This window comes from Pistacia vera, unplaced genomic scaffold, assembly GCF_008641045.1.
Source record: "Pistacia vera cultivar Batoury unplaced genomic scaffold, PisVer_v2 Contig393, whole genome shotgun sequence".
Classification (NCBI taxonomy): Eukaryota; Viridiplantae; Streptophyta; class Magnoliopsida; order Sapindales; family Anacardiaceae; genus Pistacia; species Pistacia vera.
Genome location: NW_022196216.1, coordinates 596,472 through 622,391, shown reverse-complemented (window position 1 = coordinate 622,391; position 25,920 = coordinate 596,472). Strand labels below are relative to the sequence as shown.

Genomic DNA, 25,920 nt, shown 5'->3' with positions numbered 1-25,920 from the left:
GTTTTCTGTATAATTGTTTTTAATTAAAAAAAAAAAAAGATACCAGTTTCAAAAATTTGTGGGTCTAATATATTCACTGAAGCAAAGGGTGTCAATAAAAAATCCTCTTCTTAAATAGATTAAAAGTTCCTAGACTTTGATGAATTATAAGTGTTAGCTAGCTAAAGGAAATAAAAAGGAAAGGGATATAAATAACAATGCACAAAACAAGATCAAACTTATTAACTATATAAAAATAAGAGATGATAAGATTGAAAGTATGATCATTGGGCAGGTACTAAATTAGCATAATATATTGCAACACAGTTTTAAATTTTGTACTTTCCCATAGAAATGTACACATTAATGTTAAATATCACTCAATAATTTAGGATATCCATAGAAAGTATAACATATATTTTATTAATTTGAGTAACTTTGGAACAGTCCCATATCAATTCATTATAAATATCATGTATCAAAAACATATAACATATTAGATTATATCCTCTCTATTTTTTGAGGAAATTCTTGAAGCAACGAGCTGAGAGTTTGGGGGTATCTTTTTAATCCATTTTTATAATCCACGTAATTGATGCCAAAACGAACCGTATAACCTCAAAACCACTCAAAATTGTTCGACAATGACCAAGCAAAATATCCCTTCACGTTCACTCCATCCCAAAAGAAAGTCACAAAATGATTTAATTAACCTTTAATTATTCACTAATATCATGATTAGAGTGTCACCATTAAGCACTTAATGGCTCTTTGAAGAAAAGAGAGATGACGATAAAGACGATAATAGTAATCAATTCTCAATTTGTCAACAAGGGCTGTAGTGATAATGTGGTATTGTTTGCTTCATCAATTCCAGCAATTAATTGAGCAAAGGAGAGCAATAATATTTAGAATTAAATGGCTGTTTTAAATTCAATTTTATTTTTCATTACATTAATGTGAAGAAGAATTATTATCATGATAAGCTAATTTACATTTTCTGTAATATAAATGAGAGAAATATTGTATTTTTTCTTAGTGTAAAGTAAGAGATCCCAAATCCCTCGCGGATAGATATGAAGCCAATCGGATGCAGCCTACATTGATCAAATCCAATAACTTCAAAGATTAAGGGTTTTTTAATCTTCAAAAGAATGAGAGAAATACATATAGTTATTCGAAACGAACCAAACCAAGACACAAGTCTGACAATCAGTTTGCACGCAGAAATGATGTGCACATACGACAAAGGGAACAAGCCAAATCATAAGATTGGCAACCAGTGTGCACACAAAATTATTGTGTACACACAACTCATAAGTTTGACAAAATATGAATATTCTACATTCTCTCCCTTTGTCAAGCTTATGAACAAAGAACATAATAAAAGATATCAAGTGTAAACTTGTTTCAATCAACCAATCAAACCTCCAGATTTGCAAGAAACAAACATACAAACAAAAAAAACCAAAAGCAATACAAGTTATTAGGAAACGATCAAGTCATGGCAGCAGAAAACAAAAATTATTTACAACATGGATCGTTCCCTAGAACCAAGATCAGGGCACAAATTTATAGTTTATATAATAAATTGGAATCTACAGAAAATACAGTCTAGAGTTAAGAAATCATACACACGTTTGGAGGCTCCTCCAACTTATCTTTGAACGGGTTTCGCTATCGACCCAAGGGTAGGATCGAACCAACCGTAGTTCACACAAAAATAACCCCAAGGAACTAAAGAGAGATTTGCTAGATCCTCTTTAGCCTTAAGAACTAAGAAGGAATCAAATAATATTTGAATAAAGCAAAAAGGCAAACTGGCCTGGGAAGAAGAGAAAGGGGGCTGGAATATTTTAATCTCAATGATTGAATGAATTGATTTTTAATTCACAAAGTGTTGCACTTATATAGTGCACACTTTGCCTTATTCAATCATGGAATAAACTTGTGCACCAACCCAAACACCCCTTGTATCCAAACAACCCCATTTAGATATTTTAATTTTAATTATCATTATCTCAATTAATATATATAATATATTAACATTTAACAATAATGATAATTTATCTAAATATATGCGAATACATATTTAAACGTAATCTCACTTATTTAATTTTAATATTAAATAAAGGCTACAACCTCAGCAAATTTAATTGCACTGTGAAATTACCAAAATACCCTTTTTGTCTAAAAAGACGAAAACGCCCTTTTTATAAACTGGTTCTTAAATTATCTTCTATGTGTGTGACTCATAGGCTCCTTATCATATCGATAGTGTGTAGTATCGCGATTAACACCAATTAATCGTCTCACTATATACAGACCAAGATTGACCCCTAGCAAGGCATCATGACCACTGTACAATCCAATCCTTTCATCATCTGTTATCTCAACGAGACTGGGGCATAGAAATAGTGTCAATCTCGGTTACTCTCGATATTATGTGTTCAGTTACTAGACCAATGACCTGAATTGTAAACTGGATAGAGCAACAACTCAATCCCACTGTGGCCACAGTTTTAGTGTCATTGCCATTTACTGAATTATGCTGTGAGATAACTTCTCCCGTATCCGGAAGAGATGAATCCTCTGTTGATCCACCATAGTCTTGATACACTCCTTGATGTAGCCAATCACTACCGTACTGACAGCTCTGAATAGAATTGTGTTAGGCTAGTGTCAAACTACACCAATCGGTGCACAAGGCGCTCCGGTGATCTCAAGTCTAAGGATCACATGCACGACCATTCGTTAGAGGATTTATTCCATAGACACTAGGGTTACCATCCATATGGAATCCTCTGGTGGGTCAGTCCAGTGAACTTGCCTACAGCAAACACCCATGTGTTGTAACAGGTTGTCATCAAACAACCTTGACAAGTGAGATCAGTTACTACTTTTTGACAGGGTCGTTTAACACTATGATAGCCTTACCGTATTATCTGTGCCCTTACTTCAAAATAATACTAGGGCTATGGACGTTTTTAGAATGGCCACCATATGTGCTCATAGGGTTTTCACTAGCAAGATTTGAAACACTTGATATCCTCGTCATGGTTCTACAATTCTAAGGACATATATCAATACATACAAAGATGATTTACACGATATAGAATAAAATGCCTTTTATTGATCAATGAACATTATTACAAGAGTTAATTCTATAATAATTGATTGGGTTTAGTGCACCTACTCTAACACAAATATGAACACAAGGTTAGCAAATAAAACATCAAGATAAAATGACTAAAAGGTTCTACAAAAACAAAACAAAACATTTGCAAAAAAAATAACGAACTCAATTCACAGTTTAGAAATAAACAAAACATAAATTTTTTTTCACTCCCCCATAAGACTTATTCCCCCTCTTTGTTCATAAGTCTTGCAAACTTTTGAGAGGGAACTGAATATCGATGAGCTGTCTTCTTGATTCTTCTATTGGAAGGAGCAGTAATGGTGACATGAGAATCCTCCATTTGAACATTTGGGGCAACATTAGAGGCAGTTTCAATAGCTTCATGAGAGGATTCATCTTGGACTGGAGAAGATTTCGCTTTGGTAGGAGAAGGAGGAACATCTTCAGTGCGCACATGAGAAGTATCTACTTCTTCAGAGTGTTGTTCCTTCTCTTGATTAGCTCTATCTTCAGGTTGATCTTCATCTTCATGAGCAGCTTCTTCTTGAATAGCATCAGTAGGATCTTCAGTAGAAACTGTAGGAATAGAGGTCTCAGCAGGTGCAACAAGAGAAGTAAGAGGGACCTCATGTTGATTAGTAGTAGGCTTAGACATAATAAGGGAATCAGGCTTCTTCTTCTTCATATCATTCTCCATTTTGTCCATTTGAGTACTAAAGGAAAGATGAATTTCCTTCACATATTGGAGAACACTCTCCATGGAATCCTGCATAGCAACAAAAAGTTTGGACTGCCAAGTATTAGTCCTTGTGTGTTCACCAAAGAAGGTGGAAGGGATGTTCCCTAATGGTTGTCTAAAAGACTTCTTGGTAATAGTCTTTATCTTCAGCAAGGGCTCCACTTCATGAAATTTTGGTTTGTGGGTGGAGATGATCTTGTCAATCAGGGAAGGAAATGGTAAAATCTGGAGAACATGAGTGGATTGTGCAGCCACCCTAACACTTGTGAAAATCAATGCGGCTGAGTTGATTTTCTTCCTTTGTGCAATCCTATATAAAAGTTGTGCTCTTTCTGGTCTAATAGTGGAATTGTGCATTGAGGGAGACTAGTTTGTTAATGAAATCTTAAACAACAGCCGGTAAAAGGGTGTGAGAGCACTAGGCTGAAGATCTCCATTTCTACGCCATATAGCAATTGAACCACCAGTTATAATTTTAACAATTTTGTCTAAGTCCAAACTGCTCAAATCAAAATTTTTCTTAATCTTTTTCAGACCTAGAGCAGCCTAACAACATTTTCATTGAAAAGAACCCAATGACCTTAACAATTTTGTCTAAGTCCAAACTGGTCAAATCAAATTTTTTCTTAATCTTTTTCAGACCTAGAGCACCCTAACAACCTTTTCATTGAAAATAACCCAATGACCTCTAACATAAACTCTGTCATTGTGCACATCAGAGTTCGGTTCAACATCACTAAGGCCAAAATTGGCTTAAAACTCTTAAATAAGAGTTTGAATGTGTGCAGTCAAACCCGAGACAGTGTTAAGCCATTTTTGTTTCTTCATCATGGCATGAAACTCATCAAAATCATCTAACCTAACATTTACCTCACTCATAATTGTCTTTTTGAATATGGGGCTCTTAAACCTTACCTTAGTAGTAGGCAAAACAAAAGGAAAGATTTTACCAGTTGAAGTCTCTTCCATGATTGCCTTCCCTTTCTTCTTAGCAATCTCTATTGGAGTCAAGGGCTTTGATAGAGTAGCTTTCGTAGGAGCAGCCTTATGAGATTCGAGAGTGGCAATTGGAGTGTTGTTTGAGGCATTGTCGGACGCCGAAAGGGATTTTTCTAGTGACTTTTAGGTGAGGCAGGGGTAGAATCCTCCGGTGAGTGCATAGAGTCCTGGTGATAACTGGAAATAGGGGAAGAGACAGGTGAGAATGAATGGCTGGTTTCTTCCTCATAGGATTCCGCTAGAGTGGCAAAATCAGATTCTGGTGGGGTCTGCTCTTTCTTTGCCTTTTTTTTTTTGTGGCGGCTGGATTCCTTCAAGGCTTGAAAACCCTTTTTGAATGATTCCTCCATGGCTTTTCTCTTCGGGTTTTCAATTGCTTTCTTCCTAGAATCCATGAGAAAAATGATTGAAAAAAAATTTAGTAAAGTTTTTGAGAGAAAAATCGTGAGAGATGAAGAACAAACGGTGGTGCAATAGGGTTTTAGAAATTGAAAACTGATGTGAAAAAGATTAGGGTAAACATTTATGGCAAGCAGTGGTTCTTAAGCCCTAAAAAGAGTTTTGCCAAAAATGAAACTCTAGTCTAAGTGAGTGTACATAAGCAATCGTGTGCGCAACAACATCCCAAAAGAATATTAGAAAATTTAAAAAAAGATTTGACTTTATTGAACAATTTTAAAAGCATAAAAACCTAAAATGATGAAATGCTTCACATGAATTTTTGAAGGTCAAGACAGTCAATTTGTGCAAAACATCCTAATAGATCAAATTTTCAATCCTAAAAGGCACAATATCTTATAAGGAAGTTGTCAACATAATACAATCAAAACAACACTTCCTTAATCACACATAAGAGAAATAAAGTCACATAAGTTTGTCTAAGTGTGTAATAGTATCTTCAAGGGGGTTAAAAGACACTTTGGTTAATTAATATTTTGCAAGAGAAACTCCCCCTTCCCTCATGCCCTACTATATTTTGCATTTTTCTTTTTCAGCATAGAAAATAAAGATTTTTCTTTTCATTTTGATCAAAGGGAAAATAACTCTAAAATACATAACCAAAATGTAGCTTTCACACTTGCAAGAAGGTAGTCCTCTTAATGGTATAGATTTTCCAAGATATATGGGTCTCTACAAATTAGAAAATTACTCAAAATATATACTTCAGGCAAGGTAGCTCTTTCATAATAGTGACAAGAGTGGACAAAACAACTCATGATGAGATAAGGTCATGTTATAGAGAGAGTCTCAGTGGACACAACATACTTGAGTTAGCATACAGATAAGAGAGAACAAGTGACAATTAGAGTGCTAGCACAGATTAAAGGACTTGACAAACAAAAATAACAGTAGCATGTTCATGTTTTATTCATTAATAGAAATGAAAAACTACTTAAGTTGAAGTAGTCCAATGGACTTCCTCAAGGAAACAAAAGTGTCACAGCCAAGTGCTTTTGTAAATAAATTAGCCAATTAGGATTTTGTGTTCACATGAGAAAGTGCAATGATGTTCTCCTCAACTAACTCTCTAATGAAATGATGTCTTATGTCAATATACTTAGTTCTAGAATGCTGGACTGGATTTTTAGAGATGTTAATGGCACTTGTGTTATCACAAAATATTGTCACACAATCTTGATCAACACCATAATCAAACAACATTTGTTTTAACCGTAAGATTTGAGTGCAACAACTCTTTGCAGCAATATACTCAACCTCGGTAGTGGATAGGGAGACTGCATTTTGCTTCTTAATGTATTAGGTGACAAGGTTGTTTCCATGGTAGAAACATCCACTCGAAGTGCTCTTTTGATCATCCAATCTTCCTGTCCAATCCACATCACTATATCCAACCAAGCAATGGTTAGAATCAAATGAATACCAAAGACCAAAGTCACAAGTACCTGAAACATATTTCATGATTCTTTTCACTGCATTCAGGTGCAACTCAAAAGGGTTAGCTTGAAACCTAGCACAAACACTAAAACAGATATCAAGTCAGCTTGCAGTCAAGTAAAAAAGGTTTCCTATCATGCTTCGGTACATCTCATAGTCTACGTTTTTACCATGTTCATCTCTGGACAGCTTACGGGTAGCACTAATAGGGGTTCTAGCATGCTTTGCATTCTCTAGACAAAATCTTTTCAACGTGTTTCTACCATACTTTGATTGGGAAACAAACATGCCATTTTTCATTTATTTAATTTGAAGACCAAGAAACATATTCAACTCCCCAACCATACTCATCTCAAACTCATTTTTCATCAAACTAATGAATTCAAGTGCATGTGAATGAGATGTAGAACCAAACACAATATCATCAACATAAATTTGTGCACACAAGATTTCCTTGTTAGCATACTTGATAAAAAGGGTTTTGTTGGCGTTACTTTGTTTATAGTTATGTTCAAGAAAAAAAGGTGTCAACCTTTCATACTAGGCCCATGGGGCTTGTTTCAACCCATAAAGTGTTTTCATTTCATCAATCTAAACACATGATTGGGTTTATGGGGGTCTTGAAAGTCGATCAATTGTTCAACATACACTTCTTTGGTGAGTATCCCATTTAAGAAAACGCTTTTAACATCCATTTGAAACAATTTGATCTTGAGGTAGTAGGCAACAACAAGTAACAAGTGGATGGACTCAAGTCGTATAACTAGAGCAAAGGTTTTATCAAAATCGATTCCCTTCACTTGAGTATACCTGTGGGCAACAAGCCTTGCTTTGTTCTTGACAACATTACTAGATTCATCAATTTTATTTTTTAAAATCCATTTGGTACCTATTATGTTGATTCCTTCAGGTCTCGTCACAAGTGTTCACACATCATTCCTTTAAAATTGTTCTAATTCTTCATGCATAGCCTCAATCCAGTTTTCATTTTTCAATGCTTGCTTGACATTCTTCGCTTCTACAAGAGACACAAAATAAAGGTGGTTAATTTCATTTTGTCTTCTTCTTGTAACCATTACCTCATTTGAATCTCCAATCACGGTTGAAGAAGGATGAGCTTTTTGAACCCATGTTGGTGGATCTTTTCTTCTTTGGTTTCTCCTTTGTATACTCTCATCAGAAAGATCAACAACTAGCTCAATCCCTTCATTTTGCAATGATGAATCAGAAGATGAATCTTGACATGGAGCAGATCCAATTGCTACAACACCAGAAGAGTGTGGAAGCACGTTTAAAGAAGACTTAGGTTCAAGTGATTCAGTTGTGTTCACACCGTCTTGTGTGGGCACACGAGGAGCAAACATGTATTGAATTTCACATTCTTGGGAAAATTTTGAAAAATCTTCTGCATCACTAAACACAACATTAATGGATTCTAAAACCTTTTCAGAACGCATGTTATGGATCCTAAATGCTTGGCTATTGGAAGAATATCCAATAAAAACTCCTTCATCACTCCTAGAATCAAACTTACCTAAATTCTCTTTATTATTCAAAATGTAGCATTTGCATCCAAACACATGAAAGTAAGAGAGATTAGGTTTCTTACCTTTCCATAGCTCATAGGGAGTTTGAAGAGTACATTTTCTGAGATAAACTCTGTTAGGAATATGGCAAGCCGTGTTGATAACTTTAATCCAAAGTCTTGTGAGAAGCTTTTTGGCATTAAACATGACCCTAGCCATGTCTTGAAGCACTTTGTTTTTCCTTTCCACAACACCATTTTGTTAAGGTGTTTTTGGTGCTGAGAATTCATGGAATATGTTTTGCAATTCACAAAAATTAGTAAAATCAACATTCTCAAATTCCTTACCATGATCACTCATAATTCTCACAATCTTTGTAGCTTTGAAACTCTTCTCAACAAGCAACCTTTTAGCTAATTTCTGAAATGCATTGAAAGAATCAGATTTCTCACGTAAGAAGTCAACCTAAGTATACCTTGAAAAATCATCAACACAAACAAACATATACCTCTTACCTCCCAAACTCTCAGTTTACATAGGACTTATTAAATCCATATGAAGTAATTTCAAAACACATGAGGTATTGAGATTAGAAAAAACTTTATGAGATATCCTGGTTTGTTTATCTTATTAACATGGATTACACATATTACCTTTTGGAGGATCGAGTTTTGGTAGTCCTTTAACCACTTCCTTTTTTGAAAGTTTTACCAAGTCTTTGAAATTCATGTGACCAAGTTTCTCATGCCACAAGTTTGTGAAATCTGTTTTTGAATTGAAACATGACACACGATTAGAAAGCAAGTAACAATTGTCATTTGACATTTTCCCCTCAAGTAAAGAAACACCTTTACCATTCAAAATTTGACACTTGTCCTTTGAGAATTGAACCACAAAATTTTTGTTACAAATTTGACTAATACTAATCAAATTAGCTTTCAAACCATCAACAAGCAAGATATCTTTTAAAATAGGAAAATTAGGAAGCACAATTGTCCCTTTACCAAGAATTTTACCTTTCTTTCCATCTCCATAAGTGACATGCCCTCTATCAACCGATTCAAGTTCAGTCAAGAGAGATTTATTACCTATTATATGCCTTGAACAACCACTGTTCAGATACCAAATATCATTTTGAAATGCAAGCAAAGAGGTATGAGACACAAAACAGTTCACATCAGCCTTAGGTTTCCAAATTCTTTTGGAAGAAAAACCATTGTTAGCATTATAATTTATATTAACAACAAAACTATGGTTTTTAAAAACTTTCTTCAAATAAGCAATAAACCTGAAACATTTGGGTTTGATGTGACCTTTCTTGTAACAAAAATGGCAAATAGGAATGAATTTTGATACCTTCATAGTTTGTCTTACAACAGTACCTTCAGCAGGAGTTTCGGTAGCCTTCATAAACGTGCTTGCACCAGCTTTCGATTTCTAGCATCAAGGATTTTCCTTAACCAAATATTTCATCATGCTTAAGAGAACGTGCATTCAACTTATCAATGATGGCCTTAGCCTCAGTTAGTTCAGTAGTAAGAACAACAATCTTTTTAGATAAAGCTTTCTTTTGTTTCAACAAAGTAGCATTCTCAATTCCAAGAGATTGCAACTTTTCACACCGTTTAGCCATTGGTCATACATTTTATCATATGCCTCTTGTTGCTCAGCATGAATATCAACAGTGTCATCCGAAATCTCACTCTTACCATTTTCTTGGTTCACGGTAAAGTCTAGAATATTCTTATTATCACCCGATTTAATATCATCACCTTGATCATACTCACTCTCACTCAAAGTAGTAGCCATGACCTTACTTTTCTTATTTTTTAGTGTGTTAGCACAATCAGATTGTATGTGCCCAAAGCCCTCACATTCAAAACACTTGATACCTTTATTTTTTTTTTCTTTATCTGTTGAAAATCTCTTTTTAAAGGTATCAGAGGTTTGATGGTCATAAGACTTTCTCACAAAAGGTTTTCGGCCACAACCACTATCATAAGGCTTTTTCATGTTTTTCTTAAGAAACTTAGCAAAATTCTTTGTAAGTAAAGCACAATTCTCATTATCCAATGAGTTGAAATCACAATCATTAAAAGAATCAGAATCAACCTCATGTTTTAGAGCCAAACCTCTGCTTAGTTTCTATTTATCCCAAAGTTTCAGATTCAGTTCATAGGTTTGGAGAGAGCCAATGAGTTCATCAATGTCCATGGCATCCACATCTCGATATTTTTCAATGGTGGTGACCTTTGACATAAACCTCTTAGGTAGATAGCAAAGAACTTTTCTGACAAGTTCAGCATTAATATATATTCTTCTCAAAGCAAAACATTCGTTAGAAATATCACAAACTCTATCACAAAAGTCAGTTATAGTCTCATCATCATCCATGAAGACTTAGGATGCGTGCTTTTCTTAAGTCTATAGACTTAAGAAAAGCACGCATCCTAAGTCTTCATGTGTAATAGTTATGTCCTTCTAACAGGGGTGGTCTATGAGCATACCCTCATTCTATAAAGAAACTCATGACGAACAACAATAAGATAGATGCTAACACAGCAAACGGTAGTGCACACCTAGACACGCAACAGATCTAAAAAATAAAACGCAACACAGAACATAATTTGTCCAAACACAAGACCACTCATATGCAAACAAAATCAACCAAAATAGGTAAGGATCAACTGAAGCAACTTATCACGACACACTTTGATACCACTTGTTGGATAGTAAGTTGTTGGTTAACTCACTTTAGCGTATAGTTACCCATTTTAAGTGTAGAGGAAGTATTACCAAGTTGATTACATTTCCAATTTAACCAGATTAAACACAAAGGTGGAAAATAAAGAACACAACCATATACATGGTTCGGCTAAAATCCACTTTTAGCCTACATCTATGGGCCCTTGTCTAGATCGAAGCAATCCACTAAGTTAAAAATACATTACAAGATAATGTTCAAAGTTGATCTAAGATACAGTAAAAAGAACTCCCTGTTCAACTTTACTCTTAGCACCATACTCGAAATCCTTAACGTATAGCAACTCCTTGGGCCTTCTTCAAATCGGGAAAACACCCGAGAATAGCTTGTGAACCACCAAGCTTCAAGCACTGACACCACGCACTAGAATTAGCAAAAGGAACCATGTTCCAAGAGCCATCAAGTCAATGAATGATGTGGTGAGGTTTTCGCACACAATGGAAATGAACTTATAAACCTTAAGAGAAAGAATACTCTAAGAAAATTCAGAGTACAATGAAATAAAAGATCTAAAGGTTAGAATCAAAGACGCAAGATGAGAAGATATATAGTGTAAGGTTTCTTGCTCAACACATATGTGCCAAATCGGCCAACAAGGGGCTTACCCATGCTTGTCCAAATGAGGAAAATATTCCTTCTTTTGGTTTGGACCACAAAACAAATTGGGAAAGATAATTTTATTCTCTAGGACCACTTAAGGATGCTATGACACATTTAACAGGTCTTAAAAAGTTATAGACAAAGATAAACAATATCTTTTTCACTTTATCAGACATGCAACTCGTGCTGAGTTGAAAATATCTAAAGCGAGAGTGTAAGCACAAACTGTTGTGCACACATACATGAAACGAACCAAGCCAAGACACAAGTCTGGCAACCAGTGTGCATGCAGAACTGATGTGCACACACACAACAAAGGAAACAAGCCAAATACCAGTGCGCATACATAACTGTTGTGCACACACAACTCATAAGTTTGACAAAATATGAATGTTCCACAAAAACAATCAATCAAAGTCTCGTTAATTAGAAATTAAGGAGTTAATTAATTAGAGAAATTAAATTAATTAAGCTTTAAAATTTGAATTTAATTGTGCTTCCTTGATTGATTAACACGAGGATCAGTCGAGTAGCTTTTGTTTCCAAAGTTAAGCTGAGGTGCATAGGTTGCATAGAGAGCAATATAATAATTTAAACTGAGAAAATCAAATGATCCTTTAACCAATTTGGATTCCTCTTTAGAGAATTTTGGCAATTTGTTTCCAACAAGAGAATCCATGCTATGAGGATATTCTCCATTTGTTATTGGGTCCATAAACCTGAATGTAGGTTAGTTCATGTCCTATTAGCCAAAACAAAAAATATACAGACATAAGAAAATATTTTAAGGTGGGGATGTTCGAATTTCTAAAACTAAGTTTTTGTTTATTAGTGTCGACAAATACTAAAAAGACAAACTTTTACTTTTATTATTATTATTTTTTTATAACTGAGGTGTCCTAGCTAACTTACATGCGCCTCAACTAATTCTCTAAGACCCTAGAACTATCGACCAGGTAAAAGCTTCAGTGATCACCCCTATTAGTAACTGAGATAAATCGAATTCAAGACCTCTTAAGTAACATATCCAAGACATTCATATATAAAATAAATCGACTAAACATAAGTTTATAAATAAAGATACAATTCTAGTGATAAGTTGATACTTACAAAACAATTCTAGTGATTAATGAGTGGGATTAAATTTTTCTATCTCCATTTTTTCTTTCTTTCTTTATTATTATTATTTTTTCCCATTTAATTTTTTTTTTTTTTTTGGAAAAGCGGAGTTCTGAAAGTTTATCAGCGAAGCTTGTACAGTAGAAAGTCCTTTGGGTCCGTTTGTTTTATTATTTCAAACCCTATTCCCTATCCTATTCCCAAAATACTTGTTTGTTTAATTATTTGGGAAATACTATTCTATTTTTTTAATTACTTTTAGACCCCTTAAGTTTATTAATTTATTAAACACCCCTAGAAAAAAAGTTTAAAAATTAACAAAACACCCCCACCCACCCATAGTTGCCAGATTCCGGCAACCACCGTCGGTGGTTGTTGGAATCTGTCACAACGACATAGAAACGATCAGAATTGACCAGTAATTCATCGATCTGGCCATCGTTGACGGAAACGACGGCTTAACTTTTGCAGTTGTCGACGGCCAGATCCGTGGTGGATCTGATCGGAAAATGCCATATTGACGCACGATCGGCCAGATCTGACCAGTCTGCGTCGTAACGCCATTTTTTGGCTAGATTCTGATGGTGGTGGCCGGAATCTGACACTATGGGTGGGTGAGGGTGTTTTTGCTGTTTTACAAAATTTTTATATATTAGGGTGTTTAGTTAAATTAGTAAACATAAGAGGTTTTTTTTGTTAATTTTTAAATTTTATCTCATAGTACTTACTATATTCAACTACCTAATATTATTCCCAAAATCTTATCCAAAATAACAAAACAAACACACCCTTTAAATTTCGTAAAATTAATCATTCTTTTGTTATGCACATTTGATCAAACTAAAATATTACTTTTGACTTGAAACTCATTATCAATCATTAATTTCTTACTATTCATATATAATGAGTTGGAGAAAATTAATATCTGAGGATGAACAATATTGTTTATAATAATACTTTTATAAAAAGTTGGTGCTCTTATTTAATATGGTTTCTACAAACACAATTGATAACATTTAGATAACATTTCTTAAAAGAAATTAATAATACTATACTTACAAAGATTTTCATACAAAATGAGGTGACAAAAAATGAATAGAAGAGTGAAACAAAAAGTCAAACTTATTAAATTCACTCTTTTATTCATTTTTTGTCACATTACTTTGTAAAATTTTTTTATAAGTGTAATATCACTCTAAAGAAATACCCACTAGAGTGTACTTTTTCTATATGAAAAGAATATATTTATTTGAATTAAATAGTGTAAAAAGGCCAAAAAAAGGCATATATATATATATTTGTATGTGATTGCCATTTTGAGGAGTTAAAATTTCTTTATTTTGACACAGATAGATTATCCTATTCGTGGCTATATTTGTTATTGGTTTAGACTGTTTGATTGCCATGTAAGATTCTAGAATTGTTACAAGTGTCTTCATATAATTGGTTTAGATTATTAATGTTAATGACGGATATTAATAGTGTTTTATTAATAACAATTATGAGTGGATTAACGGTTCATACCAACCCAAACGTTTCTTTGATACGCGATTCTCTGTCTCTTCTCTCAGATTAAACTCACCCAAACGATTTAACTGCTCAAATATATAATCAAAATGTCTCATCTCTCACCACTAACGGCAACTTCCAGGCTCTTACTATCGCTCTCCATCTCACACGCTGCCGCTCTATCACCTCCTCCATGCCACACCACAACCACAGCCAGAGCCGTCACAGTCGTCCTACTTCCGGCACTTGCCGGTGAGCTCTCGATTCCTCCATCAGTGGATGAAGTAGTTGAAACTTGAAAGCTTTGTTTTACAAGGTTTGGATATAGATCTGTTGACCAGATGATTCAAATCTCTTGATTTTCCGTTTGGTTCTCGAGAAAATTTTGGATTTTCTCGGCAAACAAACGGATTCGTAATTTTTGAATTATATGTTTTTTGTTGTTGTGAAATTGAGAATTTCGTTTGTGTTTTTGTGTGATTAGGCGTTTTTCTGTGGAAGTTTTTGGATTTTTGAAGATGAACAAACGAACGGATTTGTAATTTTTGAATCATATGTTCTTTATTGTTTTGAAATTGAGAATTTAGTTTGTGTTTTTGTGTGATTAGGCGTTTTTCTGTGGAAGTTTTCGGATTTTTGAGGATGAATCAATTGTATCATCGGAAGAACGCCTTCGGCGCGCGTGAGGAGACGGGCTGTCTGTCGTTTGTCCGAAGCCACGACGAGTTGGGATTTTGGCGAACAATTGTACTAGGCCCTTGAGATGGCAATTGAGGTAAATTTTTCTTTCGCTCTCTCTTTCCTTTTAAACTTTGTTTTTATTTATTTAGAAGTTTCAGTTTTAATGGAATCGTCAATTCATTACAGTCATCCAGTTGGGGTGTCTGATTCAAAAGCCGGGGCAGGGCTTCTAGACATCATTCTCATGAAGGTAAGCTTAATTAATTGTTAAGGTTTTATTATGTGAAATGATTAGTTTTTCATTTGTGATGTATGACTAAGTCTGCAAAGGGTGGTGCTTTTTATTGAATATAAATATTTTCTGTTTTTATTTGATTGTTTTAAATGCAGGTAATTGGTGAGGCCGATTTTCAGCGCAATAGGGATTTGGAGAAAGTAATTTTCTTTTTTATGTGTATATTTTTCTTTGTAATAAACTTCGTTTCAATTTATTTGTGCTGGATTTTGAAATTTTGTTTGTATGTTGGAAGTTTTTGGTTGATTCTGGTCTGTATGAGAGTGAAGAAGATGCAAAGAAAAAAGAAGTAATTTGGCCCTTGATCGGGTAACTTACCAGTTTATTTGAGTTGTTTTGTTGTTGGCCCACTTATGCTCAAAAGACAAAACTCAACTTGGAGATTTTATCCGACTGGATAGGTTTAATTTAATAAACTTTCATGTGATGCTGCTTCAGGAATTCGTATGATGAATGAATCATGGGCTTGGGACATAACCCATGCCTTATTCTTTATAGAGAGAACAACACTGTTAAACTTGCAAACAGATAATCAAAACTAAAGGTTTTTTTAGGTATAGGAATTTGTATATAGTGGGGGAGCGGGGGTGGAGAGTGACGGTTTTGTTGTAAGTTTTTTGAACTGATGGATGTGAACAACTTGATTGCTTTTGTAGATTGTTGGTTTGGTGGGTGGAAGTGCAGACGGGAAGGGGAGGGAAGGTAGCATTCCACCATCTTAGGCAGTCCAGGGTTTTTTGAGTGGATTTTTATTTTTATTTTTTTAATAAGGTGTAATTTTATAGTTTATTTTTAATTTGGATATTTAACTTGGTATTCCATCTTAGAGATTCTTCTTCTTTAGCTCCCGTGGATATGTGGGGTTTAATAAATGACGTGCTTTTTATGTGCAGTTCGATCAGGGCTGCAGGTTACAGAAGCTAAATTAACTGATGGTAATCCGGTTCACTTTTTCCCTCTCTCTCACATCCGGATATATTCCTTTTGATACTTTAATGTTCCTCTGGGGCATTTTTTCTATTTTTTAACTCCTTTAGGGTAAAATAAAAAAAAAAAAAAAAAATAATTTTACATATACAGCCCAGGTAAGGGCTAAATTTGTTTAATTTTATTTGTAGTGGATTTTTGGTTAGAAGTTGAGGTTTTGGAACAAGAACATTAGTCTACCTTGCATTAGAATAATGGCTGGTAATTGATGTTGCAAATTTAAGCCAAAAATTTAAGTTAGAATTGCTTGATCTTCTATTTTATTTTTTCAAGAATTGCAATGTTTATGTCATGCCCGGGAAGTTGCTATCTCTACCACCTATCTTTTTTGATGTTGTATAAATTTGGGCATTCCAAGGCAAGTGTTGATACTTCTGAAACCTTAACCCTTTCTCTTTTTGTTGTTTGTGATTAAATTAGTGTCATGATCTTCTTTGTCATGCGCAACTTTTTTTTCTTTTTTCTTTTTAATGATTTTACATCATTAATTAAATTAATCTACAATTTATGAATTTCACTGTTTGCATGTATTTCTCTCGATATCATCTAATAGGATATTATGTGGCTTGCCATTTCCATTTAGGTTTATCCTTATTGCAACGGTGATGGATTGTGATAATTTGCTGCTATTAGTGATGCTAATGGTCAGATAGTATGTGGTCTTAAACTCTGAACTAATGAGTCAGTAATCGATCAATTTGCAGAGTATGGCAGAAATAAGCCAGGGTATACTTATAGGTATTTTGGACGAGGAATGGATGAGAGACTCTCTTCCTGATGATAGTAATATCTTTGGACCAAATGAAAAGAAAAAGAATCTCCTCATATCTCATTTGTTCATATTCTACTTTTATTAATGTAGAGCTTCAATTGCCACCAGTGGTTGATCGGCCTGATGATGCTGAAGACTCAAGTATGTCCATCATTACCATGGTGAGGTATAATTGGAAAGAAAAAATATCATATATTGTTTTAATATTTAGTTTATTTTGTGTATTCATAACTTCATGGCATCTGCTTGAATTTATGGGACTCTTCTTATACTTCGTTTGGTCAAACTACTAACTTTTCTCTTGCTTTGTGACATTTAGATTGTGTTATTTGTGTTATCATAAGTGCATTAATGCTTAATATTTTTTTTTTTATTGCATGTTCTGTAGAGGAGGAATTCTGCACCTTTATACATTTCCGTGTTTTATGTTGTGCTGCACCTTTATAAAAGACAGTTTAAGAAGCTTCAACACAAACACTACGGCCGTATGACTACGAAGAGGCGGCAAACAACAGCACTAAGCAGACGATGGGATAAATGATGAAAGCAAAATGAAAAAAAAACCTAATTAAATAATAATATTAACCCTAAATAAATAATAACCAAATTTTCAAGCAAAAATTCGAAACACTTGGTAACATTAATTTGTCCAGTTAAAAAATAATACAAATTAATATTATTTACTTGCATTAAATTGGTATACATGAATATGTAATGTTTATTTGAAATTATTATTCTTGGTCTTACTTTCTTTATCGTGGAATTAAAAAAACATTATAATTTAAATTACGTATTTGGATTAAATAGGTTACATGGACATGTTGAACTCTTTACTTACGGTTTCGGTTTATTTTCCGAATTTCTTAAATTTGAATAGGAATTAACCACTTTTGGGTTAGGGTTTTGACCTAACTTTGATTACAATGGTTTAATCTGCAATAGATGTTTTTAAGTTCTATTGCTTGAATTTTGTATTTATTCTTGTTCTTAATGCAATTGAATGTTGAGTTGTCTTTGGTTCAATTATAGGTTGAGCATGACGAGACAGAGAAGTGATTTATGTGTTAGCCTCTTAGAGTAAATACTATAGATTGATGAACGCTAGAGATATGTTCAGAGATCTATGAAATCACTTTAGGACTCCATTGGGCTTAATAGACTTAGAACTGTTAATCTTCATTTTGTTGGGTGTGGAAGCTTAATAGGGATAAGTAAGAGAATATAGTCTGAGAAGGTATATTTTACAGATTAGGGTATCTGATTTATAATCATGGCATGTGAGTGTAAAGGCAACATCAATCGTAGATTAAATCAGAGTAATCTAGTGAAGTCGAAACCTTAACCGCTTTATCTTGAATTGATATTTTCGTAATTAGTTAGATTTTAATTTATGATATTGATTTTGTGTTAATTTCTGTTTTTATCTCCTGTAAATCCAATAATCTTTGTGTTATTCAACCAGTTACAAAACTAGGAAAATTAGTACTTAACACACAATCCTTGTAGGAACGATACTCTTCTCATCTTTTTATTACTTTTTGTGACTAATGCACTTGCTACATATGCATGTTTATGAAATCACGCATCAAGTTTTTGGTAATATTTATATCAAATTATAATTCGTAATTTCTTTATTAACTGAACATTAAATTAAATTACTATAATAAATATTTTTTAATTCATTATTTTACTCAATCTTATGCAACATAGATTGATAAGAACTTGAATGATTCACCCTCAACCAACTCAACTCACACAAATAGCAAGATTAAATACTGAATATTGCACTGATATTTGTATTAACAATCTGCAGTACTTGATGTTCCAGTATTGAGAACTTTAATGGAAAATGAAGAAGAATAAAATGAAGTAAATGAAAAGAAAAGATAGTTCTAGCACTTCGAGGAGCTAGGAACCTCCCAATACAACTTCTGTGAATAATCCCATCCTCTGTACATCTTTCGTAATCTTCTTACCCAATTATCTTAAAAAACTTATTCTACTAGTCTGTAGGCCTAACAAACTAATTGCTAATCTGGTGCCATGTATATATATATTCCTTTTTAAGCAACTCTCATGTGGCCTTCTAATCCACTTTATTCTTCCTCATGTACACCTTGTTGCTAGGCTGTGTAATTCCCTTGATGCTCTCTTCTGAACCTCCTGGAATGTTTAGTTTTCTATCAATACCCCCCCTAGAAGAGCCACCTTGTCCTCAAGGTGAAAGCTAGGATACTGATTAGCAATGACATCGTATGGCTCCCACATGGCTTCAAAAGAAGGAAAATCCTCCCACTAAATTAGGACCTCCTTAGAGCCATCCAAAAGAGTCCGAATGTCCAGAATTGAAGCGAGATGGACCATTAACTCTAAGTCCTTAGTCAAGAAGGCCGGGAGAGTTTGGATAGGGACTGCTGAGTGCAAACTCTACTTGAGTTGGGAAACATGGAAAACGAGATGGATTTTGGCAGTAGGAGGTAGAACTAATTTATAAGCAACTTCCTCTATCTGTTGCACAACTGCAAAGGGACCATAGAAACGGGGGCTCAGCTTCTCATTGAATTTCTTGGATAAAGACTTGAATTTATATGGTTGCAGTTTAAGGTAGACAAAATCACCATGGTGGAAAACTACGTCCCTACGGTGGGCATTGGCTATAGTCTTCATGCGAGTTTGTGCTGCATGTAGGTTGTCTTTAAGATCCTCCAAAAGAGCATTGCGTTTGACCATTTGTTGGTTAATATCCTCCACATCAGATTTAATTTCAGTGAATTTTAGGAGAAGTGAGGGGTCTCGTCCATAAAGAGCCTTGAACAGAGTCATTTTGGTAGCGTTGTGATAAGAGGTATTAAACCAGAACTCAGCCCAAGAGAGCCATTTAGGCCAGTGCTTAGGTTTGGAGGAAGTGAAACATCGAAGATAAGTTTCCAAGCAACAGTTAACCACCTTTGTTTGTCCATCTGTTTGGGGGTGATATGCCGAACAAAACTTAAGGATAGTCCTTGCCAACCGAAATAATCCAGTCCAGAAATGACTCATAAATACCCGATTTCTATCAGAAAAGATTGATTTGGGAAACCCATGAAGACGTACTATCTCTTTGATAAAAAGAGTCGCAACCTGCTTAGCATCATAAGGGTGGCATAACAAAAGAAAATGACTATATTTAGTCAGCCTGTCAACAACGACCAGTATAGTGTCATACCCACAAGCCTTACGGAGTCCCCTGATGAAATCCATAGAAACATCATTGAATGCTAAATTAGGAATGGGAAGTGGCTGCAAAAGGCCGGCAGGTTTTAAGGCTTGATGCTTGTTCTGTTGACAGACGCCACAAGCCAGGACAAACTTTTGAACATCACGTTTAATGCCTTCCCAGAATAGTATGCTAGTGATTCTTTTGTAAGTTCGATATAAACCAGAGTGCCCGCCACTTGGAGTGTCATGTAACTCATGGAGCAACCGGGGAATAAACTTAGATGTCTTGGGAAGTACTAACTTGCCCTTGTAGAGGAGGCAGCCATTACGAAGAGAGTACTTTGGCCGAGATGACGCATGTAGTAGCAAATCTTGCACAACTACCTTGAGTTTTGGATATTGGAAAGCCTTAGCAGCCAAATCTTCATACTCACCGAAGTGTGCTATCGATAGTGCATGCATGGACACAATTGATTCCCGGTGGGACAAGGCATCGACAACTTTATTGAAGCTGCCAGGTTGGTACTAGATCTCGAAGGAGAATCCTAACAATTTGGAGATCCATTTATGCTGCTCAAGGGCCAGAGATCGTTGGTCCATCAGGAACTTGAGGCTGCGCTAGTCAGTCTTGATAATGAACTTTCGACCAAGCAAGTAATGACTCCATTTGCGAACAGCGAAAACAATTGCCATGAGCTCATGCTCATAAACTGACTTTTGTCGGGATGAGTAGGAGAAAACCTTGCTGAGAAAAGCTACTGGGCCACCTTTTTGTATTAGTACAACGCTTATTCCTGATCCTAACGCGTCAGTGTGAACCTCAAAGGGCAGTGAAAAATCACGAATAATCAACACTAGAACAGTCACCATGGCGTGCTTGAGAGTGTCAAAGGCCTTTTGTGCTTCCTCATCCCAACGAAAGGAATCTTTCTTAAGTAATTGTGTTAGTGGGTGGGCTATTTGTCCATAATTCCGAACAAATCTTCTGTAGTACCCTGTGAGCCCCAAAAATCCCTGTAAGCTCTTTAAGGTGGGAGGAGTTGGCCAAGATAACATGCATTCAATCTTTGTCACATCTGCCTCCACTCCGTTCGCTGAGATGAAATGGCCCAAATACTCTAATCTCTCTTGAGCAAATACACATTTGTTTTTATTAAGGACCAGTTGGTGCTCCTGTAATGTCTGGAAAACCAGTCTCAAATTCAGAATGTGAGTAAACAAATCAGTGCTATAAATCAAAATGTCCTAAAAAAAAAAAAAAAAACAAGAATGAATTTGCGGAGGAATGGCTTGAAGATGTCATTCATCAGTGTTTGGAATGTGGAGGGAGCGTTAGTTAGGTCGAATGGCATAACTAAAAACTCATAATGGCCTTCATGGGTTCGGAAGGCAGTCTTTGGGATATCCTCATCTCGAACCCAAATTTGGTGGTAGCCCGATTTAAGGTCAAGTTTTGAAAATATGGAAGCACCCCCTAGCTCATCCAATAACTCATTGATGGTGGGTATCTGAAATTTATCGGGAATGGTGAGATCATTTAAAGCCCTATAGTCGACGCAAAATCGCCAACTTCCATCCTTCTTTTTAACTAGTAAAACGGGGCTTGAAAAGGGACTTATGCTAGGTTGGATAATATCAGCTGCTAGCATCTTACCCACTAATTTCTCTATCTCATTCTTTTGAAAAAACAGGTATCGGTAAGGCCGAATGTTGGGGTTGAGCCCTTCTCTGAGAGTGATGGCATGATCTCTTTTACGATGGGGGGGGAAGAGTTCTTGGTTGATCAAAGAGAGTAGAAAATTCAGTCAGAACAACCTCCACTTCCGGATGCAAAATTGGGGCTGAAACACTATCTGGATGAGTAATAGAACAGAACTCAATAACATAGCCCTCCCCCTGTTGGTGCAGTGACTTGAGCATTGCTTTTAACGAAACCACTCTTTCACTAAGGAAGGATCTCCCTGTAGAGTCACTGATTTTCCATGAACTTCAAACTTCATTGTTAGGCTTTTCCAATTAGAACACACATCACCCAAAGAACTCAGCTAGGTTATTCCCAAAACGACATCCGCTCCTCCTAACTCAAAACGAAAAAAATATTGACAAACTGTGATGCCCTGAATTTCTAGTTTCACTTCTCTAGAAACCCCAGTACTGCTTACTGTATACCCATTTTCCACCATGACGCCAAAAGTCTTAGTATCATCCCTACCCAGCTGCAACTTATTGACCAGATCTTTAGAGATGAAGTTATGGGAAGCCCCACTGTCAACCAACACTATGACTCTCTCCCCTTTAATCTGCCTACGAAGCTTCAACGTGTTTGCTGAAGGTATACCCACAATGGAACTCATAGATAGGTCAATAGGAGTACCTTCTATATGGGTCTCATCCTCGGGTTTCAGAATGGTTTCTTCCTCCGCAGACTCTTCATCAGCTGTGACATACAAAATCTGCAGTGTTTTGTTCCGGCAATGATGATTGGGGCCAAATTTCTCATCGCACTTGAAACACAATCCCCTCTCTCTTTTATACTGCATTTCAGCGTCAGTCAATCATTGGAAATTACCCTTTCGAAATATTGTTGGTGAATATTCTGGTGGTCTCTCCCCCTTTTCAAATCGCATTTTTACTCCACTAGTGCGATCTGCACTTTTTGCGTAGTAGGAGCCCCAGCTGATTCTAAGTGGTTCTGGGTTGGGTGTAACACGTGTATATGGTTGGTCAATTTTGTTTGGTTCAGTTTTAAAATTCCACTGATTTGAATCAGCTCTAAAATTCCATTGGGCTCGGGTTGTTTTAAATTTAAACTTGTCTACAATCCAATATCTTTCCTCTATCTTGTGGGCTTGGTTCATTAATTCAAAAAGTGAGGTGGGCCTAGCAATTCTTAAATCTGCCTTAATCTCCTCGTTTAGTCCATTAGTGAATGTGCCCATCAATAATTCTTCTCCTACCTCATTCATCGGTGCAGCAAACAATTCAAACTGCTCACGGTATTCCGTTATAGTTCATGTTTGTTTCAACGCCACCAAGGACTCAAAAGCAGAACCCTTATAGGAGGGACGAAATCGTTCGATTAGTGCATTTTTAAACGTTCCCCAATTTGGAAACGGAGCTCTTGAATCAATCCACTGGAACTAATTGAGAGCCCTTCCCTCCATGCACACCGCTGCTGAATCCATCTTCTCAGCCTCAGAAATGTTGTTGATGTTGAAATACCGTTGGGCTCGAAAAGTCCATCCATTCGGGTCTTGACCATTGAACACAGGTAAATCCATCTTTCTTATTTTCTGATCATCTCCATCGATTGCACTATTTCTGAGTCGCTGTAATCCTTCGGTGTTCTCCGATTGTGCTGGGCTTCCTTCTCCATTAGTCATTTGATTTCCTGATGTCTCTCCCTTTTCTTTCCCTTGATCACCACTCTTCTCCTTCTCATCCCTCAATCGCATCCATTCTTTTAATTCCACGAGATACCCCTTGATATTGCAAATGTCCTCCTTAACACTTCTTACATCTTTTTCCAATCCCTCAATCCTGGCTTCCATCCTCGTACTGTCCATAAGGATTCCTTGGCTCTGATACCTATGATAAGAACCTGAATGATTCACCCTCAACCAACTCAACTCACACAAACAGCAAGATTAAACACTGAATATTGCACTGATATTTGTTTTAATAATCTGCAGTACTTGATGTTCCAGTACTGAGAACTTAAATGGAAAATGAAGAAGAACAAAATGAAGCAAATGAAAAGAAAAGATAACTCTAGCACTTCGAGGAGCTAGGAACCTCCTAATACAACTTCTGTGAATAATCTCATGCACTGTACATCTTTCGTAATCTTCTTATACCCAATTATCTTAACAAACTTATTCTACTAGTCTATAGGCCTAACAAACTAATTGCTAATATGGTGCCACGCATATATATTCCTTTTTAAGCAACTCCTAGCAACTCCCATGTGGCCTTCTAATCCACTTTATTATTCCTCACGTACACCTTGCTGCTAGGCTGTGTAATTCCTTTGATGCCCTCCTTTGAACCTTCTAGAATGTTTAGTTTCCTATCACATTATAGATGCAACCGAAGCTTTTAATAAGAAAGAAAAAGAAAAGAGAAAATATCACACTTGGTAAAAATACATTCAGCTGTGATAGATAATGTGTGAATGTCAATGACGTATTGAATATTTGAATTTGAATTTGTTTCTTTTGTTTGTATGTTGTGCTTACATAAATAAAATTGAATTGTCCTAGAGCGAGTAAATTGGTATGCATAACACTTCATAAACAACACTATATTATCGACAAACAACAATGAACAACACTATATTATTGACAAATAATAATACTTGAAATACAATTCTATAATCAAGCTCGCACAAATATATGCCAACTAAAAAGGAAATGAAGAAAACCTTAAATAAATAGTAACCCAGTTTTCAAGCAAAGCGGTCGGACCTTTGGTTCAACATTAATTGTTTCGGTTCACAAAACATTATAATTTAATATTAACCCTAAATAAATAATAACCCAATTTTCAAGCAAAATGGTAGGATCATTGGTTCAACATTAATTGTCTGGTTAAAAAAACATTACAATTTAATAATACTTAAATGGATTAAATGGGTATACATTCAGATGTAATATTTATATATGAGAATACTATTCTTAATTTCTTTATTATTTATTACTTTAATTATTAATATCACAAATAATTTCTAATTTATTATTTTACTGAGTTTAAAAATACTATTTATATGGTATAATTTTCAAATTAGGTTAATATATTCTATAATTTATAAGTAACATAATAAAGAGATTCAATAGATTATTTTCGAACTATACAATGTATGTACCTCTCTGATAAAAATCAATTAAAATCGAAACATCCAATTATTCAAATAAATATGGTTTCAAAACTAATTTCATAAACAACCTGTGCAATGTGTGGACTTTTTAACTAGTAATTATCTAATTAATAAGTACCTCTCTTCATTAAAATAAACAAAATTTCCTCTATAGACGTGTCTTTTCAACAAAAAGGAAAAAAAAATTTAGACTTTAAACCAATTTCGAAATTAATAAGTTACGTGCTTAATTTCTATATTTAAAAAGCTTCTCTAATGTAGGCCATTAAAAAGGATAAAATTCTGTCTGCTTTTAAATTTCTTTTTTTCCCCTTTCTAGTAACACAACTTTCCAGAGCTCGATTGTGATTGCCATATAAAAAGAAGAAATTCTATTATTACTTTAAGCTATATTATTTGTCAAGACCTTGAATATATATTATTAGATTTGAATTATAAAATATCATTTCAGTCCTATGAAATAAACCTAACAGTGCCAAAATTAATATTGGGATATCTTGAATAGAGAATTATGTAATATAATTCTCTAGTCAAGACATACAATTCTTTAGTCAAGACCTTTAATATATATCGTTGAATTTGAATTATAGAATATCATTTCAGTCCTATGAAATAAATTCAACGGTGTATAAACATAATTTTGACGAAATTCATATCATGATGCCTTAACTAGAGAATTACTCTAAATACATATATCTAATTCAATATAAATATTTTAAAAATCTCAAAAGGAAAAAGACATTAATTTTAAACAATTATATATAGTTGTTTTAGAGCATCATTTTCTAAAAATGTTTGAATAAATTATATCTAAAATAAAGTTTATTTTCCTTTCATATTT

General features: G+C 34.9%; 1 long non-coding RNA gene across 1 annotated transcript; it reads left to right on the top strand.

Annotated features, from left to right (window-relative positions):
- Nucleotides 1–14,319: 14,319 nt before the first annotated feature.
- On the top strand, nucleotides 14,320–15,659 carry LOC116141133. The gene is made up of 4 exons (XR_004129739.1): nucleotides 14,320–14,522; nucleotides 14,879–15,045; nucleotides 15,138–15,201; nucleotides 15,342–15,659. It is a non-coding gene; the product is annotated as an uncharacterized LOC116141133 (long non-coding RNA).
- The last annotated feature ends 10,261 nt before the right edge of the window (nucleotides 15,660–25,920 follow it).